Raw genomic sequence first — 26,730 nt, 5'->3', positions numbered from 1 at the left:
GTTTATTCTTATTAAGCCCATGCTTTTAACCACTTTGCCATCTTATGCCTAGTTGAAGCAAGGTACACAGTTTAAGTAAATTAGACCTAAGTACTTCTTGATTAAGAATATATCACTAGATTTTACTATTAGAAGTGGGTGTAGTGCTTCTTGGAGTCTTGAGAAATATTAATAGTTCTTGATTCTTGTTGGAGACTAGAAGCTGGGACCCAGGAGCCTTTCTAGGTCCGTGAATCTGATTCTCTTATTTTCCCTCAGCTTGTTTCTCTTTAGTTTTCAATCATAGAACTCATAAGTTATTTAATTTTCTTCTTTTGAGGTCTTTCCTAATAATCCAAATAAATTCCTACACATGACATATATATTTTTAAATCATGAATACACAGATCATGAATACACAAATACGTGCTCTGTTTAGGATGTTCAATACCTGCCATTCTCAAAGTATCCTCAGACTATCTTCAGGTAGCCTGTGAAGTTCTCTACTTGGTTTGTGAACTTGGCTAAAGGCAGCATTCCAGTACTGCCCACCCCACTTCCTTATATCATTACCAGCTGTATGAACTTCTTGGGGTTTGGATGATGTTCTGATACTGTATAAATAATATTGTCATTAGGTACAATGTAGTATCTCATAGTTTCACCAACACGTGACTATGAAATTTGTCTGAGAGTTTCCCCATGACTGTTGCCCAGCCGACCAGCTTCCCTATCCTGTCCTGCCTAATTGTGGGATTTTCTTTTGCTTTGTTTTTCTACCAGTCTGCTCTCCTGTCTAGGCAGTGCACACAGCAGCTTGCCAGTATTTGTACAGGGCTTAGGGCTTTGTCCACAATATTTCATCTCAGTGAAGTTTCCTCTGATTGACTGTATTGTTCATTTAGCCATGTGGACTTTATGTTCAAAATGTAGCTGACCACAACACTACAGAAATATAATAATCCTTCAAACCCAATAACTAACCATTCAGTCAATCTCTCTCTCTCTCTCTCTCTCTCATTCACACACATGAATGACTAACCTTTAAATTACTCTAACAAATTCTTCATTGCAAAACTGGAAATTAACCCTGTCACTATGCTTCTGAAGGGTGGTTTCCAGACTTCACCTTTTCTACTTTTCTTTGTGTTTCTTTGTCAGTGTTCTCAAGAAATAAAATATGCCAGTAGCAGGGGAAAAAAAATGTTTTCTTGTTATGGAGTTCATAGTTTATTCTCACAAGTTGCTAATTCAAAAGTGTCTGTGTAATTAGTAGCACACAATGTGAACCTACTGTTTCCAAGGAATTAAGCATAGCAGTGCAACTTCAAGTGTATGTTTTTAATATCCCTCCTAGCATATTTAAAAAATAAAGCGTCACATTTAAGATTCTGTACAGCCCTCAACTAATGATTCATATGGATACAAGACATTATTTCTAACAGATTCTGCACCTTAAAGACTTCTAGGGTAACTCTCTCATATATTTACCCTTTGAAATTCGCCAACTATATTTTAAAAGACTAGCGGAATGTTTATTACGCTTTAATGGAGGAGAGAAAATCATTATTTTTAGTGAATAAAATGGAAAAGGCATAAAACCCCCAAATGGGTAAAAAATGTACTATTGTATAAAAGAGCTCTGGCTGTAGAGTAAGGACCTTTATAATCTTGTTTTTAGAAGTAACATGCTTATTTTTGACATAATAATCAAACTGAGTCTGATTTCAGAGTGCTTCTAATCCACTTTTTAGGTGTTGAGTGTCTTCATCATGGTTTGTCCCCACAGCCTGGAAAAAACCTTTAGAAAATGAAAGATATTTTTATTGTACTTCCATTTCTAAGATTTATTTATCAGAGAAAAAATTTTGTCTTTTATTAAGATCTTAGTCAATGAAAATATGTTTGATTTTGGAGCTGTGTATGGTGTGCACAGGTATTAGTGTCTGACTTGTTATACTTGAGTAGTCTAAAGCTTTGGTGCAGATACTCTATTACCCTTTCCTTCTGTTAAGCCTCCACATTTTAGGGAAGTTTTTATGCTCGCCCATTCCCTTGAGGTCAAATTTGGTCTCCCAGCTGCTTTAGGACACACTGTCCCACATATTAAATGACTAATTCTTGTCCATCTTTCCTTTCTTTAAACTCCTCTGTGGTTCATTCACATGATAGACCTGCTCGTCTCCTGACCAGCCACCCACAAGGGTAATGCAGGCAGGAGGCAGGAGCTGAATCAGACTCAGTGTTCACAAAAGAGCATTCATGCATGTCCTTTTCATCTTTCTATCTTTCTAAAGGACATAGTCCTACATTTGAATGATTTTTTTGTAAACAGTGTCACCTATATTTCTTTGTCCACCACTCTTGCTGATAATAAAAATTTAGCAATCCCCCCTTTTAAGGAGATATTCTTAGTGATTAAATATATGCAGTTAAGAGAGGGTTATGGGGTGAGTAAAGTTTTGGTTGATGGAAAGAAAGCTTCATGCTTATATCCATTTGCTAATACTCATAGCTTTGATTAAATAATCCCAGTTTGAAAACCATCAGTGACTTCCCATTGCATATGTAAAAATCTACATGACACACAGGGTTTGCTGGGACCTGCCTATCTTTGCAACCTCATCTCTCGCTCCAGTTGTCTGAGTAATCTGCTGTAGAAGTGGCATTGGCCTTTTTCACTCTGAAATGCCAAGCTTTTTCCTGCTTCAGGTCCAGTTGCTAGTTGCTCGACTCTCAGCTGGCAACACTAACTCATCACCGCTCCCCACACCCTTTGCTTATTCCTTCCCATCCTTTAAGTCTCAGCTAAAATTTCACCTTCTCAGAGAAGCCCTCCATGACCACTCTGTCTCTAAAACAAGCCCTTTATTTCAGCATCCTTTTTTCCCTCTTTAATAACATTGTTTATAATTTGTAATTATTTTGTTTATTATTATTTTTTTAATTGTACTGTGAGTTTCATGATAGGGGCCACATTTTCTTGTTTACCATTTTTATCCCCAGTACCTAGTATGCTGCTTAGTAGGTAGTAGCTGTTGAGGAAATATGGTTGAGTGAATGATTTTATGTCTGGGTTTGAAAATACAAACAAAATATGGTTGTAATTAGCTTTGTTAATTTGCTTTTTTTTTTTCTTTTTTTTTTTTTTTTGCTATGGACACTACTAGTATCCTGTGTTTAGGGATATTATCTTTTGTACATAGAAACTGTTTCGAGACATTGAAAAGCCTGTTACTTAGTTTTATGGGATTAAACTAAAGAATTCCATACACATTTACTCACTTATTTTTATGGGTTATATTAATCATACTAAGAGATCAGTCATCATCTATTATGTAAATTTTGATAAAAGAAAATATAATTTTCTGGAATTTCCCCGGTATAAGGGTTTCTAGGAAAAAAAAAAAAGTTTTTGGTTCAGGAAACTTTAAAGAATCTAGAAAATACCTGTGATATTTTGTAAAATTTCTTGATTGTATTTTAAAAGACTTTTTAGTTTTGGTGGCCACCCACGAACAGTGGCCTTTTAATTTATGGTACAGAAGCTGTAGGATAAATGAGAAATTAGACTTTGGTCCAAAGAGATATTTTGTTTGGCCACTGCAATTATTTAAGCATTTTTTAAATTTTATTTTTAATGCTTTTTGACATACAGACAAACACCTAGTTGCCATCGTTTTATACTAGTCTCTTCTCATATTTATGTTACTTAAATGGCCCATTTAGGGCTTTGTGTTTGTAGCTTCTGGTTTAGAATCTTTCTAAGAATGAATCTTCAAATGATCTTTAGTAAAACACACACACACACACACACACACACACACACACACACTCTCAAGAGTTTACCAAAAGAACACAAATCACTTGTGTTTGTAAGAAACAACATAGTACACTAGGGGAATTGGCAGTCCTGGATTCTAATCCCAGCGCTGCCATAAATTAATTGCTTGGCCTTGGAAAAGTCACTTTTTAACCTTAGAATCTTAATTTTTTTCATCTGTAACTGAAGGTTTTGGTTTTATCTATTTAGTTCTGTGATATTGTGAACAAGGAATTAAAATCAAGATCAAGATTTAAGGAATTCTAACACAAAAGACATTCATTTTCTCATTCAACTTTGTTATTGACTGGTGCTTCATTTAACACAGGAATTATTTCCTTTTCTTTTTTGTATATCTCCTTGAATATTTAGCTTTTACTTTTAGAGTTATTTTGGAGAATAATTTTTTTCAGTAGTGCTCCAGTCTTTTAAGTTGCTCTTATATGACTTATTGTTCGGAACTCTTTCTCTTTTCAAAGAGAAGGTATCTGACCTTCATGTTAGCTGTCTCTACAGGACATGGGACATAGGACATGCACATTAAATACAGAAGCTGTTACTATAGAACTCATACAAGATTGTCAGTACTTTAGAAATGACAGTGTTCACTAAAGAAGGACAGAGGGGAGAGTTTAATTCTCACTCAGGAAATTCTGGGATAGACCTGATAGATGGAGAGGAAATAGAAGAGTGCATTAGGAGAAGGAAGTGTTGTGACTAGAGATATTCATGCTGGGAAAAATTGGGAATGTTTAGAAATCTCGAAAACCTTGGTTTAGCATGAACATATTCTGGTTAAGGAGGAGTCATGAGATATCAGGTTGGGATGATAAGGAAAATTTTGTGTAGTTCATGGATATTCTTGAATTTAAGGTTAAGAATTTGGGGATCTTTTGCTTTTGGCTATGAGTATCCTTTGAAGGCTCTATTACCCAAGAGTCTATTAATTGCACACCATTGAAACCCAGTTCAAAATTACTGAAACAATAAAGGAAAATGCCTTGGGTCATATAACTGCCAGTCCCAGAGTAGTTGACTACAGGCAGAGCTGGATCCAGTGGTTCAGTCCTGTCATTAGGACTTTCGATTTCTTGACTTTGCTTTCCTCTGCTTTGGTTGTATTCTGGAGCAGCCTCTCTTCATATGGATCTCTCCCAGAGCTAAGTTTATCTCTCCCAGCTTAATTATCCTATCTGAAATCCTACCTCTCTCTTGACAGTTCTAACAAAAGTCACACATTGATTGAAAATACTTTTTTTTTTCTTTTATCATATGGTCTTTGAAGTTATTTCCATGGCAAAAAGCATCTAATATCATTATTGGCCGTGCTTGGATCACATGATCACTTTGGAATCATAAAGTGGAATCAACTCCATCCAAACCATATCAACTGAGTGCAGGAAAGCAAAGGAAAAAGAAGGGGAAACAGTGTTTCATAGGCAACCCCACCCCCAAAACAAACAAAAAAGTGGTGAGTACTGAGAGAAAGGACAGCTATGCATAAGGTGATTATTATAGCAATGTAAGGTGAAGACAAAGACCATGGATGAGGGCAGAGGTGGTCTTTGGCATCTAAACAGCTAATGGAGAAATAGTGAAATTCTGAATGAGGACAATGATGTAGGAATGAAAGTATTAAAGGAACTAGCAATATGAATGCAAATTGTGGTGTTTGCATTTCACTAGTTATAACATTTGTCTAGGAACTGAACTGAAATTTACCTTCCTCTTACCTAACTCATGAGAAAAAATTTGGGATATAAAATAATTTAGTCAAAATCACGGAGATCACAGTTAAACTGTATTAGTGGTTATACTTATATTTGAAATAGCTATGCTAATTGTAAATCATTTATATTTACCCATTAAATTAGATCAATGAGTTTACTTTGGCAGCATTTTAAGTACTCTACATACTTAAATGTAGCAAAACTTTCTTTTCTTATAAAATTTAAAATAACACTGCCTCTTTTCTCTATTTAAATAAAATTTATATTATATATACATATACATGTCTATGCACACACACACCCAACCAAGTGATTCGTTACCTCATGTTAACTTCTGAAAATTGTCTCCCACATTCCCCGCTTCTCCCCAAAAGTCAGATATTAAGTGCATTGGTAGAGTTCTTATATTATGCTAGATCCCGAAGTGAAAATGAATGTATAAAGCTTGGGGTTGCCATTCTACTTAGTATCCAGTTCAGAAAAGCCAGTCTCTTCCTCAGTGGTCTGAACTAGTAAGGCTTACATCTGAAGAACACACACTATAAGACACAAACTATAAAAAGGTGAATAGGGTAATCTGCTTAGGAACTAAATTTCTTCTCTTGGATATGGTTCTGTTTTTTTTTTTCTTTTTTCTTTTCTTTTTTTCTTTATTCTTTCCTTTTTTCTTCAGTATTATTTGGAAAATATTCTACTTGAATCAGCATTTCTAAAGCAGTCATATATGTACTAATATGTTTCTAGGGAAATCCCCCATATTTGGTAACTTGTCTTTCACTACAGTATTTATCTAAAATGTAGGGGATTTTTAGCCTATGGTTTATCTATGTATCCAGTATTGATACAGACATTTATTTGTGTACAAACGGTTTTGGTGGGTTCCAAGATTTTCAGAAAATGAAAGTAGCTAAGAATGTGAACTAGTTTTTGTCACTGTTATTTTATTTTTCTCCACCATAAACTTAAATACAATTTAAAAATTATCATGAAATCTATTTATGTTAAAAGTACATATTAATTGCATATCGTGTGTGTGTTTGAGTGTATAGCATTTGTATGATAGAGTTTCTCACCCACATGTAGTGATTCTTAGCTTTCATTTTGTAACATTGCTGAAAGTCTTCAATTTCTCAAAGGGAATTTTTTTACTTTTTAAAATAGAAATATCAACTGCTTTTATTTTATTTTTTTTCTATTTTATAAGAGTATTGCTGCCAGGAAACCCAGCAACAGCTCGATGTCATTACCACAAAGGTTTAGGAATCCCTGACTCTGGCAGTTGTTGGAAATGAAGAGATTATAACTTGGGTGTACATAAAGAGTGATTTGTAGAACTGTGCAATCATTTCGATAGCAGTATTCTTATTTTTTTCCAAGTGTTGAAAGATATTTAATGACATTCTCATTTTAGTGCAGTATTTTTGGGGAAATGTAGGAAAAGTAAGAGAAGTAGAGGTTAAGAATTGAGGTCTTGCTTGCTCTGAAATTTGAATATTGTTCCATATGTGAATAGAGTTTATGTAAGTAATCATTTTCTTCGTCTGATTTTGGTGTTTAGAACAGGAGTAGAAAAAAGAAGACACGTGCATACACATACACATGAGAAGTAGAAACTGGTGATTTTAGAATTGAACTACCTGAAAAATATTTAGGCTTTTGGAAACATGGTCTTAATATTTGTCTTCTTGCAATCAGTTTTATTTTAGATAAAATGCTGGCAGATGGTAGCTATCCACTTGAATAGTATTGAGTTTTCTTTATTTTTTTCCATGGAAAAAAGCTCCCAGAAAACTTTTGTTCTTTAATATGTTCAGCATGCATATGTTTTACATGTATTAACTAGTATTAAAAATGCAGTTCCTAATTAGATGTCTGAATTTGTGAGTTGTGGTTAGTACCAGCCTCTTAGAATTATTGAAAAAGAAAATTTTGATGATTAGGGTTTTCTTTTTTGCTATTGCATCCTTCAGCCCTCTCTGGACCCAGAAACTAAAGAATTTTTATTATCAGTGTTTCTCAGCTTTTATGTTCTGGTATTTCTACTGGACATTGTCATTTTGACAATAAATCCTTAAGATACTGATTTAATCAAAACTTGGAGAATTCAGGATATTTATATTCTATTATGACCTGTTACATTACAGCAAAAAAAGTTAATATTTTTGTTACTGTTTAAAGGTTTAGGCTTTAGGTGGGCATAAATTGTTACAAGCTTGATATGTCTTAGGTTGTAGAAATATTGTAGGAAACCTCTAAAGTAATATGTTGCAACCTAGTTTTGTTTGGTGTTTTTGTTTTATACATTAAAATGTAGAGGGTGAGGGGGGAAATCCCTTTTCTTCAAATTTATCTGTATGAGTCACCTGAAGTCTTCCTTCTAATAGAGTATAATGAAATGGTGCCATATGAATCACTATTTCCACATTTGCAATTTAGAATATTCAGTTTGAAGTCATCGACATTCATCTACATTTCTGTTTTACTTTTCAATTTGTCACACAAATTTTTTTTTTCAGGTGATAAGTACATCTAACCAAGAATGACTTCTTTCAGACATGGAGTATCACTTGTTCTCTTACATACTCTGCTTTACTGACTAATGTGGTATTTGTTCACAACTCCAAACCACAGATTAGGCATATAGATATTGACTAATCCTGACTTACAAATACTAGCCCACACAATGTGAATTCCTTTAATGTTTGGGCATTCCTCTCTTGTACCTATTAGACATATTATTACATAGTCACTCAAGGGAGTGGGAAATAGCACTGAACTAGATAGAAGTCAGAGGAACTGAGCTCCAGACCCAGGTCAGGCACTCACCTGTAAAAAGACAAATCACTCTCATTCTGTATCTTCATCTGTAGAATGGTGCAAATAAAAAATAATAACCTTCACACTATTTTCAAGGTGTGTTATGAGGATCAAATGAGATAACAATGTTTCAAGAATATTTTGTAAACTGGAGCATAAGATATTATTGTGAAGTTGAATTTATAATGTTCTGTGTAACTCATTTACTCAGAGGTTTTATTTTTAAGTTATTTAACTCTAGCCTTTAGTTTATCTATTTTAAAATGTAAGTAGAAGAGATGACATGGAATTAATACTTTAATAAAAATGTAAAGTTTAAAGAGTGGCTCAAAGCTGTAATATACTGCTACATTTGTTCTTTAGTACAGGTGATTTATAGTGATAGAGTAGGAAGAAATGATAGAGTGGATATTATTCGCAGAGTTTAAGTCTATCTTTATTTCAGTTCTCGTATCGATTTTAAATTACAGCTAAATACCAGCAATTAAATATCATACTGGATAGTGATAAGGAATTAAAATAATGGTCATATTTATTACTATAATTAGAAAAGTGAATTTATAATTCACTCTCTATTTATTTCCTTGAGCTAACATTTGCTTAATGACTCCTATTTTATAAGATACTTTGCTAGGTACTTGATTTGAAAGTGTGTGAAAGTACTGTTTATGAAAAGGTAAAATGGAAGGCGGTTGAATTTAACCCTTATTTAGTAAATGCTAAAGTACTCTTAAAGAGAGAAAAAGGCGTATAGTTGTTTCATATATCTGAAGGTCTGACAATACCTGTTGCCTTTTTGTTTTAAGGAAAGGCAAAATTTCATACCTGTGACAAAATGACTATAATTTTCTAACACAAAGTAGTTATGTCATGTATCTTAGCATCATCTCTTTGTATAAACCTCAAGAATTCTGTGAATATCTGAATGTTTAGAAATTTCTCACATTAATTTTAATAAAAATAACAGCTGAACTTCATAACTGTCAAAAATATTAGATAAATGGAAATAAAAATTCTAATATATTTTCTTGAAGTTAATATGAATTTTAGTAAACATAATATGTTTTCTTTCTTATTTACAATAGAAATGGCCATTTCAGGTCAGCTGTGTCACTGTCCACCAAATTAGTACAGATTATTTAGCTGCTGGTGTATAACTTTAAACTTAACTATAAATATGCTGAAAGCTTTGTGTTAGTATTTAAAATTTTGGAAGAGAACTTATGTATATTAGTTTTGTATTTGTTCTGTGGAAATAGGCTTTCCTTCTTATTTTTTTCAAAAATCTCCACATTTTTACTTTTGCTAACTGGGGCTGAAGGTAAAACATGCTGTAGGGGAATTGAAGAAATATGTTTAACCAGCATGTTGCAGAGAGAGATAGGTAATCTGCTCATTTACGTTTCTTTTTCATAGATATTCCATTTAAACTATTTTTTATATCTGGTGAAACATTTAAGATAAACATCTCAACTACTCGTAATCCGGCTACTCATTTCTCCCCTTCCAGTTTATTCTAAATCCTTTTTTCATCCTTTCTTGCTCTTAACTTCCAGTGTTTCACTACTACCAAACAATTGTGAATAACTTCATACTGTGTTACTTATTGTCACTGCTGAGCAGTGTTACCAATCCCATTATACTTGGACAGTCTTAGTAGTGATGAGGAAATGGTCTTTCTGCAAGTAGATGAATATAAAAAGAAAAAAACGTTTGTAAAGTAACAGATAATTAACTCTGATTTTTGAGCCACTGAAATTCAAGTGCGAATATCCGAAGTACATTTTAAAGTTATTGTGGTATCTTATGATATTTAATATTTCCCTTTTCTTGAACTTTTATAAACAAAGATCATCATAAATTTGCCCAGGAAATATTATTACTTCTAAGTTCCTTGAGGGCAGAAGCTTTGTCTTTTTCGCATTCCTGTGGTATAATTCTTAGTTTTCAGTAAATATTTGTTGGATGAAAGAATAGTGATGATACCAAGAAATATCAATAAAATTTATAAGACATATTCTTTTTGCTATGTGCAATATTCTAGTTGTATTTATTTACGGATATTTATTACATAGAAAAAACAATGCTAGCTGATTTTCTAGCATTAAAGACTTTGTACTGAGCAGTTTACTTACATGCTTTACAAAATTATATGCTCCCTATTTTCTTTTTTTTTTCTTTCTTGTTCTTCCCATTGCATTGAGTAGCTATACTTTTTAAAACATTTACATGAATATTGGCTTTACTTTAGTAGAATACTTCTTGCTTGTTATATAATTACCTATTCAGTACAGTGGAGAAGATGGCTATTTTAGTGGTTTTCGCTTTTTCTCTTTTGGATTCTTTTCCAAGTACTGCAAGATGTAGCTGTAATGAATTTGAAGCACATCAGGCAGAATTTAAATTTAAAATGATAAATAGGAGCTGTAATATGGAAATACTTTTCTTTCTCCATGATACAGTGGCAATATGCACAAAACGGTTACCAGTTGTTAGTTTACTGACAGAAAAACTTTAGTAATTATAAATACAATGAACGTAGAGATGGGATATATAGATCTTTATGAATTAGTGTTTTGGTTTTCATTGGATAAATACCCAGAAATACGATTGCTGGGTCAAAAGGTAGTTCCATTTTAATTTTTTGAGGAATCTCTAGACTGTTTTTTACAGTGTCTGTATCATTTTGCAATTCCACCAATAGTGTACGAGAGTGCCCTATTCTCCACATCTTTGCCAATACTTGCTATTTTTCGATTTATTAATGATAGCCTTTTTGACAGATATGAGGCAATATTTCATTGTGGTTTTAATTTTCATTTCTCTGATGATCAGTGATCTTGAGCGTCTTTTCATATGTCTCTTGGCCGTCTGTTTTTCCTCTTTGGAGAAATATCTATTCAGGTTTTCTAACAATGTTTTAATTGGATTTTGTTGTTGTCGTTGAGTTGGATGAGCTTTTATAAATTTTAGATATTAACCCCTTATCAGATGTATCATAGGCTAATGTCATCTCCCGTTCAGTAGGCTTTCTTTTTGTTTTATTGATGATTTCCTTTACTGTGTAAAAACTGTTTGATGTAGTCCCATTTTTTAATTTTTTCTTTTGTTTCCATTGCCCGAGGAGCTATATCAGAAAAGATATTACTGATAGCAGTATCAGAGAGTTTACTGCCTATATTTTCTTATAGAAGTTTTATGGTTTTGGGTCTTACATTTAAGTTTTTAATCCATTTCAGTCTATTCTTGTATACGGTGTAAGAAGGTGGTTTAATTTCATGTTTTTTACATGTGTCTGTCCATTTTTTCTAACAACATTCGTTGAAGAGATAGTCTTTACCCGACTGTATATTCTTGCCTCCTTTGTCATAGATTAAATGTCCATATAGGCATGGATTTATTTCTGGGCCTCTATTCTGTTCCATTGATCTATGTATCTGTTTTTATGCCAGTACCATGCTGTTTTCATTACTATAGCCTTGTAGTAAGTATAGTTTGATACCAGATAGTGTGATACCTCCTACTTTGTTGTTTTTTCTGAAGATTGCCATGGTTATTCAGGATCTTTTATGGTTCCATATAAATTTTTGGATGATTTGTTCCAGTTCTCTGAAAAATGCCTTTGATATTTTGATAAGGATTGCATTGAATCTATAGATTGCTTTGTGTAATATGGCCATTTTAACGAACTTGATTCTTCCTACCATGATCACAGTATATACTTCCATTTATTTGTATCTTCAATTTCTTTTTTCAATGACATAATTTTCTGAGAACAGGTCTTTTACCTCTTTGGTTAATTTGATTCCTAAGTATTTATTGTTTTTGCTGCAATTATAAATGAGATTGTTTTCTTAATTTTTCTTTCTACAAGTTGATCATTGGTGGATAAAAATAGAACTGACTTCTGAACATTAATTTTGTAACCTGCTACTTTACCGAATTCATTGATTGGGTCTAACAGTTTTTTGGTGGATCTTTAGGGTTCTCTCTGCATAATATCATGTCATCTGCAAATAATGACAGTTTTACTTCTTCCATTCCAATTTGGATACCTTTTCTTTCTCTTTCTTGTCTTATTGCTGTGGCTAAGACTTCCAATGCAATGTTGAAGAGAAGTGGTAAAAGTGAGCATCCTTGTCTTGTTCCTGATCTTAAGGAAAATGCTTTTAGCCTTTCTCTATTGAGTATGATTTAGCTGTAGGTTTGTCATATATGGTGTTTATTATTTTGAGGTATGTTCCCTTTATTCCCCGCTTTGCTGAGTTTTTATAAATGGACGTTGGATTTTGTCGAATGCTTTTTCTGCATCTATTGATATATGATCATGTGATTTTTATCTTTCAATTTGTTAATGTGGTGTATCGCATTAATTCATTTATGAATATTGAACCAACCTTGCATCCCAGGAATAAATCCAACCAAATCATGGTATATGATATTTTTAATGTATTGCTAAAATCAGTTTGCTAATATTTTGTTGAGATTTTTGCATCAATGTTCACCAGGGATATTGGCCTATAGTTTTCTTTTTTTGTAATGTCTTCTGATCTTGGAATCAGGGTAATGGTGGCCTCGTAAAAAGAATTAAAGAGCCTTCCTTCCTTTTGAATTTTTTGGAATAGTGTTAACCTAGTTCTTATATTAAGTCATCAGTGATTATTAATGGCTTCTTGTGATAGCCCAGCTAAGATAAAGTCCCTGGAATATATACTTTCTGGGTACAATTTTAATTATATTACATTTAATCTGTCATAAAAGGTAATTTTTGTTTCCCTTTGCTTCAACCATCCCCCAGCAGTTTTCATGAGTAATGGCATCTTGGCATCACCTTGATTAAATTATTAAAATATTTCAGTGACTGCCAGTTATTTTTCCAACAAATAAATTCTTACTCATTTGGTTAAAGAATGACCACTTGGTCCTTTCCTTAGGATGGTTCTAGACATCTTAGGTATATTCTCTATTTTGGTCAAGATAACTCGCTGACAGAAGGCACATTGGGTTTCCTAGTTTGATTTGAATGAGTGGCCAAAATACAGAAGAATCTAAACATACACAAAAGTAGAGGAATAGATAAGAAACCTATTTACCCTTTAATAATTATAAATAAATGGCCAATCTTGTTCTATCTAAACTCTGCCGAGCTCCTTTCCACTCCAAAATGTACTGAAACAAATTCTAGACATTTCATTCATAGCACTTCATATTTCATTGAATACTCTAAAAGGTAAACTCTCTTAAAAAATACGGTATAACTATAATACCAGTATTACTCTTGTAAAAATTCTAAGTAATTCCTTAATATCATTAAATACTTCTAACCTTAAAATGCTATATTTACTATAAAATAGGACTCTATTATATAATAAAGGAAAAATAAGGCAATCTCCCAGAGTCCAGAGCATGCTCATAATTCTATGTACTAAATGGTTGCCCTATAAAAGCTTCTTTTTGTCCACAGAGCTGAAGTATGATACTTCATTTTAAATAAATGATTGATGTTGATTTAGTGGCTCACTTAGTATCTTTAATGCTTTGTATTCACTTAGTTTATATTCCTACATCTTATAAGTTATATTGCCTTGTATAAATGATGCCCTCTGGAGTTGTACAAAACAAAGCTTGTGCTGCCATAGAGGCAGCATTGCCTGTATGTGACCCCGGACATCAGCATTTATATTTAAATATATTGCAAATCCTCCTAATGTGCAACTAGGTTGAGAATGCTGGTCTAAAACATATTTTCTAGGCTTATTACAAATAATAGTATTATCTATTATACTTATCTTCACAAGCACAAGATTGTAAGTATAAATATAACTCAATAATTCTATTAGCTTTGTTTCACTTGCTGGGTATTTCCTTTCTTTTTGTTTTGTTACTTTTAAGGGATAATTATAGTAGTATGAAACATTCTGTCCACATAAAAGTTTATTGAAGAGGTTAAATGTTCTTGCTAATTAAAGAAAACACAAATGGACAGATTGTTATTTTGTATTAATAATTTTAATCATTTTTTAAATCAGAGAACAAAAATATTTAAGGAATACTGTTATCTTACTCTTATTTTTTCACTACTGAAGTGATTTAAATATTCAGGTAAAAATTGTTTTGAATAGTTGATTATATATAGTCTCTAGATGGGATAGAGACAGATTAATAATTCCTTACAGTGTCATGAAATTTATAACTTTTAGTCTCTATCCACACCTTATCTGTCCCTACATCATCTACTTCTTTTCTTTTTTATTTTCTTCTCTCTCTTTCTCTCTCATCTATCTGTCTCTGTGTGTCTGTCTGTCTATCTGTCTGTCTATCTATCTATCTATCTATCTATCTATCTATCTATCTATCTATCATCTTTCTATCTGTGTGTGCATATATGTATAATATTACATTTACCGTTTGCAGAATGATTCAGCATAATGTCATTAATTTTCTTTGCACTTTGCATGGTGGATTAGCTTGTCAAATCTTACTTTCTAGGAAAGGAAACTGCCATGTTCAGAAATCAAATATTTTGTCTATTTTCAAAAAGCAAATTAGTGATAGAGTTGATTAAGATAGTAGCCTGTGGTTTATCCTGTTCAGAAGCACTACTTTTCAATATCAAGAAAGCTTAAATTAAAAAAAAAATTAGGTGTCACCAGTCTTCTATTTTCACTAAAACAACATATTTCTCGAAACTCTTTTAATAAGTTTATTTGCCTGGCTGTCTCTTATTGTATCAACGTGAGTATCTATATTATCTATATTAATTTCCTAAGGCTTCTGTAAGAACAGAATTTATTCTCCCATAGTTCTGGAGGCTACACGGTCAAGATCAAGTGTCAGTAAAATTATGCTTCCTCTGAAGGTTCTGGAAGGACTACTTCCTTGTCTCTGCCTAGCTTCTGGGGGCTCCCTGAAAACCTGGGCATGTCATTCCAATCTCTGCCTTTGTTGTCATGTGACCTTCCTTGTGTTGTATCTTTTTGTGTCCTTTCCTCTTTTTATTTATTTTATTTATTTTTTATCTTCTTATTTTTTAGGTGAGGCAACCCTTGTCTGACCTCACAGATTGCAAGGACCTTGTCAGCTTACAATCTCTTTTTTTTTTTTATTTTTTATTTTTTACCCTACAGCACCTGGCCTTCCTCGGTGGTTTCCCATCCAAGTACTGTCCAGGCCCAACCCTGCTTAGCTTCTGAGATCAGACAGTGTCAGGCTTGTTCAGGGCAGAATGGCTGTAGACTCCTTTCCTCTTTTTACAAAGCAGAAGTTACTGTATTTAGAGTCCATACTAATCTAGTATGACCTCATCCTAATTTAATTATATCTGCAAAGGCCATAATTCCAAATAAGGTCACATTCACAGGTACCGAAGGTTTGTCTTGAACATTTTTTTGGAAAACAAAATTCAACCCACTGTACCATCCTTCTCGAATTTATTGAGTCATATGGTGCCTGTCACTTTCTAGGCTTTCAATCAATTTTTGTTAAATAAAGGACTGTCTGCTAGCATCATGTACATACAATAAGCCATAATATAGTCATTAATTCTGGAATCAGAAGTAGCAGGAAGAAATCATACAGACCATTCCCTCCATGTGAAAGTGTGATGTGTTATTTTTAGTTTTTTAGTAAAACAATATAGTCTTTCATGATACCACTTTATTTTATTTCTTATTAATTATTGTTTTTAGATATAAATACCTGGCATTGAGATTATGTGACACATATCAACGTAGTTAAGATTTTAGAGCTTTTCTAATCAAACTGCTGTCATTTCCAGAGGTCTGAAAAGGTTAAGTGATATTTCTGGGTGGGTCCTGAGTATCTAGTATTGAATTCTATAATGTGAATCTAATGTGGCAAATTCGATAGCATGTAGAGGACAATGGTGCAAATTAGTAATAGGCTTGAAAATAAATACTGAAAGAATTTGAAATAAGTTAAAAGCAAGGCAGGGAATGGTTTAATTAACCAGTGATACTGTTATCTTGCTACTGGAGGCAAATGGAGAAAAACAGGTTCAAATATCAAGAGAAGCAAATTCAGGTTTGTTTTATAACTAGAAAGTCTGACAGTGGCATTGCTAAGAACTGTCATAGGAAATTTGAAGAGGAATAAACTCTGCCCTCCTCATTCAAAATAAAATGAAAACAAAACCCACATAAATCCACTTATTAGTTTAGTCTTCTCTGGCAATTTCCAGTTTTTCAAATCCGCCTGTTCGCGTACTTTACTTCTTGCCTCAATCTGCATCAAGGCTTCTTCCTTAGAATGCAACTTTAAATTTATTTTACAAACAAGGAATTCCACGTGGTATAGTCACATCTCTGAAATCCTTGAATCTGTGGATCCTCGGTGCTCATTTTTTATATCTGTTCCCTATGAAATAGGACATAATGTAAATGGTGGCTTTCAAATTTTTGACCTTCAGATTACAGCATAATGTTCATAAGATTTCCTAAAGATGGATCAAGATTTTGTGTCTCCTGTATGATCCTTGACGCTTCTAAGGCATGAAAGCAGAAGGAATAATTCAGTATTCCTACCCATTTTATTGACCTATTCTCTCCTGGGTTTTGGTATGGCCTTAGCTATTTGATGGATTTTCTAGCTATGAATGAGCTTCACGTCTCAACTGATCTGAATACTTCCTGTGAGTAGGTTCTGTGACTGACTTTTCTTCATTTACTGATTGCTCTGGTAAAAATATGCTGCCTGCCTGCCACTTGTATGTAACTATATAACTTTTTTACAGATTTTTTTTTTTTTTTTAACGCCTACAGCACCTGGTATTCCTAGGTGGTCTCCCATCTGAGTACTAACCAGGCCTGACCCTTCTTAGCTTCTGAGATCAGACGAGATCAGGCACGTTCAGAGTGGCGTGGCCATAGCAGACTGTCTTTCTTAAGTCTATAGCCTTCCTTTTGATAAATATGAGCAATTCTAAGTACATAGGTTTTTGTTTTATTTTATTTAAAAATATAATATAAGCTCTTTTTTCTCATTGGCTGTCACAGGCTATCAGAAAGCAAAAACAAAGCAAACAGAAGAAACGAATTAAGCCTTGCTTGTTAGTGGCTGTAAATACTTAGAAAGGAAGACAGTTGGCAATCAAAAAATATTTAAAGTTGCCTCTTCCTATTACATCCAGTTATATTTTCTTAACCTTAACCAGTATTTAAAATCTCAAGGCTGTGTCTCTGAGGACTTCATAGGAGATTATGGTTATTAGTACTTTTTTTGGTTGTCAAACAGGGTAGCCATTTTTTTATCTTTGAGGTAAATTAAGAAAGAAGTGGACATGATGGATTAATATAGGCCAATTCAAAACACTAAGTATCTAAGCTTTCTAGCTGGTGTATCTGATGGAAAGTTAGAAAAATTCTGCATTATTTAATTCTACTTTGTAAGGTGTTAGCATTGAATTTCTTTCTGAAATGACAGCTTATCAAGAGTTATAAAGATCCTCAGGGGATGATTATGAAACATATCAATATAGATCTGTGTTTGGCCTAATATATTTACCTTCAACAAATTAATTATTAGCCATAAGATTTCGGGGAAATTGGTTAACTTTTTTGAGCCTCAGTTTTCTTGCCTCTTAAAATGGGACTATAATACCTACCTTGCAGTGTTATCATGAAAATGAAATTAAATCAATTGAGATCATGTATATAAGGAACCCAATATAGTACCTGGCACAATGTGTCTCATAAATAATATTCCTTCACATTTGTATAATATTGTACAATTTTTTCACATAAGATATCATCATCTCATCTTTTAAATGAAACTATGAAGCAGTCTATAAGCAGTCTTATAGATGAGATACCTAAGTTTCAGAGAGTGATTAGTTCAGTATCATATGACTATTCATCCTTAACATTTCTGATTCCTAGACCAGAAGCATTAGCCTTCTCCCCACTTTATTTAAACTTCTAACTTCTTTATTTACTTATTTAAGCTTCTAGCTATAGGTATAAGGGGTTAAGGGAGCACGTGATCTTATGGAATTCTTGATGCTTTTAAGTCTGTATGCAAATTAAATAGCATACATAAAGGGCTTTGGAAAATAATTTAAAATGCTGAACAAACAAAATTGAATGTTTCTTTTAATTATCTTAAGTTATAATTATTCTCTTAATAGTAAGATTTTCCTTACTTGGTAGTAAATTAGAAACATCCAAAAAATAATCGTTCCAAAAAATTAAAGAAAAACTTCCTATAGCCATTCGTCTGTTCTAGTTACTGTATTAGACTTGTTCAGATATTCTCTTAATAGCAAATTCTCTATTGCTTCTAAGGCTTTGGTGAAAAATTCCTGAGAATTATTTTTCTTTGCAGGAACAAATTTTATTAACATGTGGCAATTAAACTGACACTTTAGGGATTATGAGCAAATAAAGTAGGGCATTGCTAGATTATCCTTTTTTTTTTAGTTCTCTGGAAAAAAAAAACATTTCCAATAATTGTTAACACTTGTAGAAATCTTGTGAAATATGGATGGAAAGTACTTCACTCTTCTACCATACCTGGATTTTAAAAAAAAGAAATATTGGCCCACTTATGCAGTATAATGCATGTTTAACTCACTCTACCTCCATATACTTCCTTCAATGTAAAGAACTTGCCACAGGTGTTATTAATAAAATATAATAATAATAAAAACTCCTTCTCCCTTCTATTTTAAATAAGGATGCTATTCTGCCAGCTTTGAAGCTCACACATACTCTCTAACTTATCCCAGCTTTCACTCATCTGGTCTTTAAATGGCTCCTTTCATGTGGTCAGCCCACGAGCCGTGCGTACTGCCGCTCAATCACGCCACTGTACGTCGCCATCATGAGGGTGGTTTGCATGATTTGCATTTCCTGTACTGTTTGAGCTTCAATGAGCTCTAAGCGCCACGTATGAAGAAACCACTGCCAAATAATGCAATGATTTTAGTCAAACCAGATGAGCTTGTGCTGGAGTCAGGCTACCAAGTCAGGGAGAAGGGCGGGGGGAGGCAGGAGCGGGTGTTGTCAGGATATCCTGTTAAAAAAAAGATTCTGCAAGATGTCCATACATGCAAGATGTGAATTTTTTAAATCTAGCCACGTAATATAAGGTTACTTTTGGAAAGATCGGGCTGAGTTCTGTGATGAATAACCATATATATGTTATCAGTCTTTTAGATTTTAGTATTACATCATGTTGCCAATGTAATTATTTCTTGTGACAATAATAGATTTTGATGACATTAATTTTCTAACCATACAGAGTTAAATTTAGTAAAATTAAATTAAATACATTGATTACTTGTCCCCTTGTTCTGTAAAAGAAAGCTTGTATTTTATTTTAAAATGATCAATAAAAGCTGTCGGACAACTATTACAGAAATGGCGTAGTAGTGGGCCAATGAGTAGATACTAAAGTGAGGAAGAAAGAAAAAAAACATGTACCAGATACTAGTCTTCATGAAAAACATAGACAGATGGGGAGACAGACCTATATGATGCTACAAATAGATGAATATCTTGTAAGGATTTCAAACAAATGTTGAAAGATCCAGTGAAATTTTAAAAGTTGGTTTAAAAGTATATCTTGTGCTTATAAATAGTGTATTTATTCTACTTACCTGAAACCCAACCTGTAAAGTGTTCATGAAATATTTTATCAATATTAAGTGAAAAGAATGCAGACTAAAACTACATATAATCACAGAGATATTAAAATGAATCTCATTAATAACCTTGACTTTAGTTTTTCTTAAACTACTTTCACTCAGATATGGTGTTATATATGCCTACAAGAAAAACTGTATACTATATACTTCCTAAAAATGTACATGATAATATGCTGTGGGTGCTACTCAGTAGTTTTTAGTTTATTACCAGCCCGCTTGATTACATCCTACCAGCTAATCAGTGTCTATCATGCAGGCCCTAGGGCAGTTTTAAGATATTCCAAAGGGGAAGCTTCAAAGCCACAGGTACTTAATGAGGAAATTATTGTATAATTATTTATATTAAGAAAAGGTAGGCAACTTATATGGATGAAAAAATAATGTATTATTGTATCCACATTAAAGTGGTTTCACATGTTCCACGTATTATGCAGTCATTAAGCTGGAGAACATTTTTCATGTCACGAGGACTGGAGTGTTAGAGGCCAGTCTTTACTTCCTTTTTAATTCTCTTTTATACTTTGTTTGCTAATTTCCGTTCTTAACACTAATCTTACTTACTTATATGACATATTCCTTATCTAATGCTCAGTTTGGCACTGTTGGATTGTTACTAGATTATCTGCCACGGGAAATCTTGAACCAGGGAGCACTTTTTTCAGAGTCTGAATTTGAAGGAGAGAAAATTTGCCCTCTAGAGCTCTTTCAGGTATTCAACTTGATATGTTCACTGATAATACAGGAATGTGGCATCTTAAGTAAAGTAATAATTATACAGATTTTAAAATTATGATTGCTTATTACTTAAATTGGTTTTAAGAACACTGAGCTTATTATTGGAGATTTTAGTTTTATGTAAGTACATTTGAATAATGAATAATATTGTACCAACTTTTCTTTGAATATTCTTCTTGGTTACTTAGTTCCTAAGAAACTATTTTTTGAATCTAAAAATAAGTTGTATTTTTAGATGCTTAATCCCATGGGGGAAAGGAACACATTTTGCATTAGTTGTCTTTAATTTATGAAACAATTCTGTAATACACTTTGTGCATAGATCATGAAAACCACTGGCACACATTTTTCTGACCTCACAGCATAAGCTGCAGTCTTGTGGCAATCCCTGCAAAATGTGTTTATAAAGATTCCAGAAATAATAGTCTTGTGACTAAATAAGAAACAGAAGCTAAAATTAAGAGCCAAACAGATACCTATCGGTTTCCGTGAGTATAATCTGATTAAAACATGGCTCTCAAGAACATTAAATACAGTGTCATGTCAGAGAGGCGGTATATGATAAATATAGTTCATGACAGGAAATCGTTAGTAAATCAGCATTACTAGTGACTCTGTTATGGAAATTTCCTTGTAATTTAGTTAAGGTTCCCCCATTTTTCACCTCCAGTGCATCACTATACTTTTCTGTTTTAATGTTAAGTATGTAATTTTCTGTTGACTAAAAGACAATTTTCTTACTTTTAAATACCACACATCTTTATTATCACTAATTGAACATGAACTGGCTTTTCACTTCAACTAGGGAAACCAATACGCGGAGTAAAAGAGAATCCATACTGGCCATTGGCCATCCTCACCTATATACAACAAACCTAAAGGCAGCAACCACCTGGCTCTTCACAAGGGCAAACAGTTGTTTTGAATGAGAAGCACAAGAACTTGGTGGAATCCCAGATTATTGATAACCATCTGAATTTTAATATAGTAATTATTTGATGTAAAAAATTGAGAACTGTGTATCTGACTTAGTCAAAATCACATCTTTACTGTTTGCTTTGAGGAAATACGGGTAAAATGTTAGTGTAATCCCTATATTTGTAGTTAAACTCTGAGTACTCGAATTTTTTAACAGTTCAAAAAGCATTTTTTAAAAAGAAATATTTTTACAAGGCAAGAGGATTATTTGGCTGACTTACATTAATGAAACATTTTGGCACATGTTAAAGATTTTGTCGAGCTATTGAAACCACCCTCAAAAAATCTTGGTTTCCATTTAAAATGTCACCAATGTGGAAAAAATACCATCAATCAAATTGCCTATCTTCTAACTGAAGAGGAAAAAAAAAAAAGAAATAAACAGTGAGATTCTAGTACATTTTTGGCATCCCTTATGTTAGGGGTCCCCAACCCCTGGGCCGCAGATCACTACAGGTCTGTGGCTTGTTAGGAATCTGGCCGCACAGCAGGAGGTAAGCAGTGGGCAAGCAAGCTTCATCTGTATTTGTAGACATTCTCCAGGGCAAGCATCACTGCCTCAGCTCCACCTCAGGTCATCAGCCATTATATTCTCATAGGAGCACTGGTCCCTAGTGCCAAAAGGTTGGGGACCGCTGCCTTAAGGAATTCTGACTTAAATATGGTCAGTTATCTGTGGCCTTAAGATTTTCTTTTTTTTCTTTGTTCCATTGTATGTTTTCATCTTCATAGGAATAAATCCACTGAGTAATATTCCTAACTTTATGTTTCTCTAGTCAGACACTGGGAATGCTTCAGCTCTTGTGAATGAGAACAGTAAAAGAAATTATTTTTCTGAAGAAACATAGGGACCGCACTTTATAACACCACACTACAAAATTGCATATCATTCTTCTCTAAAATTATTCTTAAGGACTTAAGGGGAACAAAGACCATCTTCACAGGAAACTTGAATACTGAAGTCTTCTTACAAGTTTAATCCCGGAAACAACTTATATTCATAAGTTGTAGAAACAGCATTGGGACCCTTATCTATTAAAAGTTAGGCCCTTCCCAAGCAATAAATGTGGAAAACTAAGTGCCTGTTGCGTAACTGTGCTCCTTGAGTTCTGTACATGATTCTTATCTAATGGATCTTAGGTCATCACTGAAAATGCAGCAAGCCTAGGTCCAACTTCCTGATTAGAAGCTCCTTGTTAACTTTTTCTTGAACCATCAATGGACTCCTCTAGTATCCAACTCCTTTTGCTTCCTCTAAAGCTCTCTGAGGAACATTTTAGGATTTCTTTTCCTTTAGGTCCCTTTCCTTTTCTGGCTTCTGTTGTAACTGGTTCCTAGCATACACCAGAGATGACTGGAGTTATCCTACAGAGTAGATGCTGCAAACCAAATGGAGCCTAATAGGATACAAGAGTATGAAATACCTCGGGGTAGCCTGTCCTTGTCAAGTTAAACGAGAGAGGCTTCTATTTTGTAGACAGCTGAAATATGGAGTGAGGCAGTGAACACAAATTTACGTATCAAAATAATTGTCCTCAGGGATAAAACATTTACCGGCATGCTGCAAAATTTCAACCTCCATGCACGTGGATAGGGGATAGGTGATAGTACTCAAAGCAGGGAGATAGCATCCTCTGCAGACAAGTATCATGGGGAGAGAGCTTTTTACTGTAGTGACGATAGGCAACGTTTATAAAGTGCCTCACGATTTTTGTCTACATTATCTCATTTGATCCTCATAGCAACCCCATAGCAAACAGTAAGTAGGTGAGAAAAATCTTTTACAGCTGAGGTTTAGAAAAGCTGTGCTTTGCCCAAGCTATACATTAGGAAATGTTTGAGTCAAGACTTGAACTCAAGACTTCTAATGTAGCAAATGCTTTTTATCCCCCTCACTGTAGCAATGCCTTTGTTTCTCAAACAATGCATTTTTATTCCTTCCTCCTTCCTGTCTCTCTCTCACAAAAATACATGCCAGGCACTGTACGGGCACTGGGTAAACCGAGGTGAACAAAATAGCAGCGTTCTCTATTTTTTTGGATTTAGTTAGGACTCTGCTGATTGGTATGGTAGCCACCAGCCACATGTGGCTATGAGTCCCTGAAATGTAACTAGTCTGTATTAACATATATTATAACTGTAAAATACACACTGAATTTGAAAGGATTAGCTCAAATAAAGAATGCAGAATTTTCTATAATTTTTATATTGATATAATGCTGAAAATATTTTAGATATATTGAGTTAAATAAAATACATTGTTAAAATTGATTTCATCTGTTTTATTTTCCTTTTCTTAATGGCCACTAGAAAATTGTAATGGCTGCTAGAAACTTTAAAAATGCTGCGATATATGGGGAATAATTACCTAGGGTGCATTCAGCCATTTAGTACTTCTATGGTTACATTTTTTACATTGGGACATGTAAATCACTTGAAATTTGGCCTGGTACATGCTGTTCTGGATCCTAGTTTACTTTTTTCCCAGATGGCTGCCAATCGACTCAACACCATTTATTGGGTTGTTCATCTTTGATTTGAGAGGCTACCTTTATCTTAGACCTACTCCTTATATGTATTCTGTGTCTTTCTGGACTTTGTTTTCCTTTTCGTTGGTCTATATCTATGTTCGAGCCAATGTTATCCTTTATATTTTTGATATTTTAAAATATTCTTTAATGTTTGGTAGGGTTGTTCTCCCATCTCCATTGATTATCACCACTACCCCTAACCCTGCAAGGTTTCTGTCTATTGTTTTTTCATTGTCTTTAGCTATGAAAATTAGAATCAGTTTGTCTAGTTTAAAACAAATAAAAAGAACCCTCTTAAAATTCTGTTCAGGATAATCTCAAAGAAAATTGATGTTTATATGATGTTGACTTAAAATCCAAGGTAGTGGTGTAGCTTACCATTTATATATTCAAGTCATCTTTAGGATTCCTTCAATGATACTTTAACATTTTCTTCATAGAGGTCTAAACTATTTATTCCTAGGAAATTTTATTTCTGTACATATGTATACTGTTTATGCAATCTTTTTCTTAAATGCTTTTTATATTATACATAATATGTGGATATTATATATAATATATAAAACAGCAATTTTAATAGTATATTTTTTAGCAATTTTAATAATTTAAAAACATTAATTTTGTTCTCTACAAGCTTGCCAAATTCTCTAATTGTTTGTAAGAAGTAGTTTTTGGTTCATGGTCTTGAGCTTTCTAATATTATCCACAAATACTGATAAATTTACCTACTTTTTAATAGTCTTTATACCTTTCATTTTTTTGTCTCTTGCCTAATTCTGTCGGCTAGTTCCTGTAGTACAATGCCAAATAATAATGGTGATAGTAATTTTTTCTTTTTGTTGACTTAAATGTTTCTTCATAAGTATGATATTGGCTTCTGAGTTGAACTGAACATATTTTATAGTAGTAAAAAATTATATATTCCTGAGAATAACAATTTTATGAATTTTTGAAAATCCTGAATTTATAAAATCATGACTTAATAAAAAAACACTATAATGGGGGCTGTATTATTTTCTGAATGACCTTTTTGTGGTATTGTGAAGAAAGAAGATGGTTTATATTTGCCTACAGCAGATATCAACCAATATAAGCATGAACATATTTGCAAGAGACAAAATTTAGAAATAATCTACAAGTCAGTGCAAAAATTTTCTTAGAGATTAGATTTCTAAAATTGTAAGATTATTGCCATTCTGGGTAGGTCACAGAACCCTTTGTGAACTGCAGCAGGCACCATCTCTTTCCTCTTATTTCACGGTGTCCTGAGACTTCTGGAAAAGGGACTACTTTCAACCTGTTAGCCCTAGCCTACCCTTCTTTAGGTGTCAACTAGTCAGTTACTGACAGCGATTGGCACTTGGTTAGCTCTCATGGCATCTTACAGAATCCTTCTCCCAAACTCTTTTAGATCCTCAGACTCTAAAAAAGAGTTCTCCTACTATCTTATTCAAGTGATATAAAGATCAGATGATTCTGAGTCAAATTTTCTTGTTTTCAGAATTAGATTAAGAAGTTAGATTCTCCTAAATTCAAATCCAGATCTTAGGTTTGAAACCAGACTCTGCCATTTACAATCTGATTGACCCTTGAGGAAAATATTTTACCTTAAGTCTCAGGTTCATTATCTGGGGAAAAAGAAAAGGAAAAGAATTGTTGTTAAATTTAGTTATATGCCTTAACATGTGATTTTTCTCTAGTGGTATTAAAATGGTGAATCTTGATTTACTAATATTGAACCATGCTTATACTTTGGGGAAAAAAAGATCACTTTTTTCCTGAAGTTTTACTCTGTTTTCATTTCCTGCTAGATTCTGTTTGCAAAATATTTTATTTCAGATATAGCATCTATTTATAAGTGAGATTCACCTGGCATATATTGTTTTTGTTACATTCATGTCATAAAAATAAAAATAATTTGGAATTTCCTCTATCTCTTATTAAATAGAAATAGATTTGTCTGCTCTTTAAAATTTTGGTCAAATTCCCCTGTAAAACCATGTGAACTTAGTGCAATATTTTGGGGTGGTGGCGATAATGGTAAATCTTTTTGCGGGGGCAACTTTTTGTGTTTCTATTGTAAGAATTTGTGTTTTCTTAATTTTGTTTTTTTAGATTCTCTACTTCCTCTGAGGTAGTTAAAAATTTTTTTTCTAAAACATTTATGTGTGTTTTTTTTCTGTTTAGAAAGGTTTAAATTTATTTCTTATTGATTACCTTCATGATTATAACTTTGTATGACATCCTAAGTTCTCTAATTTTTGAAATAATGTCTACTAGTTTTTTCTAATGAACAATGGAAAAATGAATGTATTCCCACTTCTTTGTAGGTTGCTTTTTCTCTACCATCTGTTTTAAATCTACAAGTTCCTTCCTCCCTCCTTCCTTCCTTCCTTCCTTCCTTCCTTCCTTCTTTCCTTCCTTCCTTCCTTCCTTCCTTCCTTCCTTCCTTCCTTCCTTCCTTCCTTCCTT

At 33.3% G+C, this 26,730-nt stretch overlaps 1 protein-coding gene and 2 pseudogenes across 11 annotated transcripts in view; 1 reads left to right on the top strand and 2 right to left on the bottom strand.

Annotated features, from left to right (window-relative positions):
- The window catches only part of GTDC1 (glycosyltransferase like domain containing 1), a 338,147-nt gene that overhangs the window by 106,737 nt on the left and 204,680 nt on the right, over positions 1–26,730 (top strand). The gene's annotated exons all lie outside the window — the stretch shown is intronic.
- On the bottom strand, positions 15,468–15,586 carry LOC112470771 (annotated as a pseudogene).
- Positions 17,121–17,239, bottom strand: LOC112470597 (annotated as a pseudogene).

This window comes from Pteropus alecto, unplaced genomic scaffold (genome assembly GCF_000325575.1).
Source record: "Pteropus alecto unplaced genomic scaffold, ASM32557v1 scaffold3, whole genome shotgun sequence".
NCBI lineage: Eukaryota > Metazoa > Chordata > Mammalia > Chiroptera > Pteropodidae > Pteropus > Pteropus alecto.
This window is presented reverse-complemented; position numbering and strand designations above follow the sequence as displayed.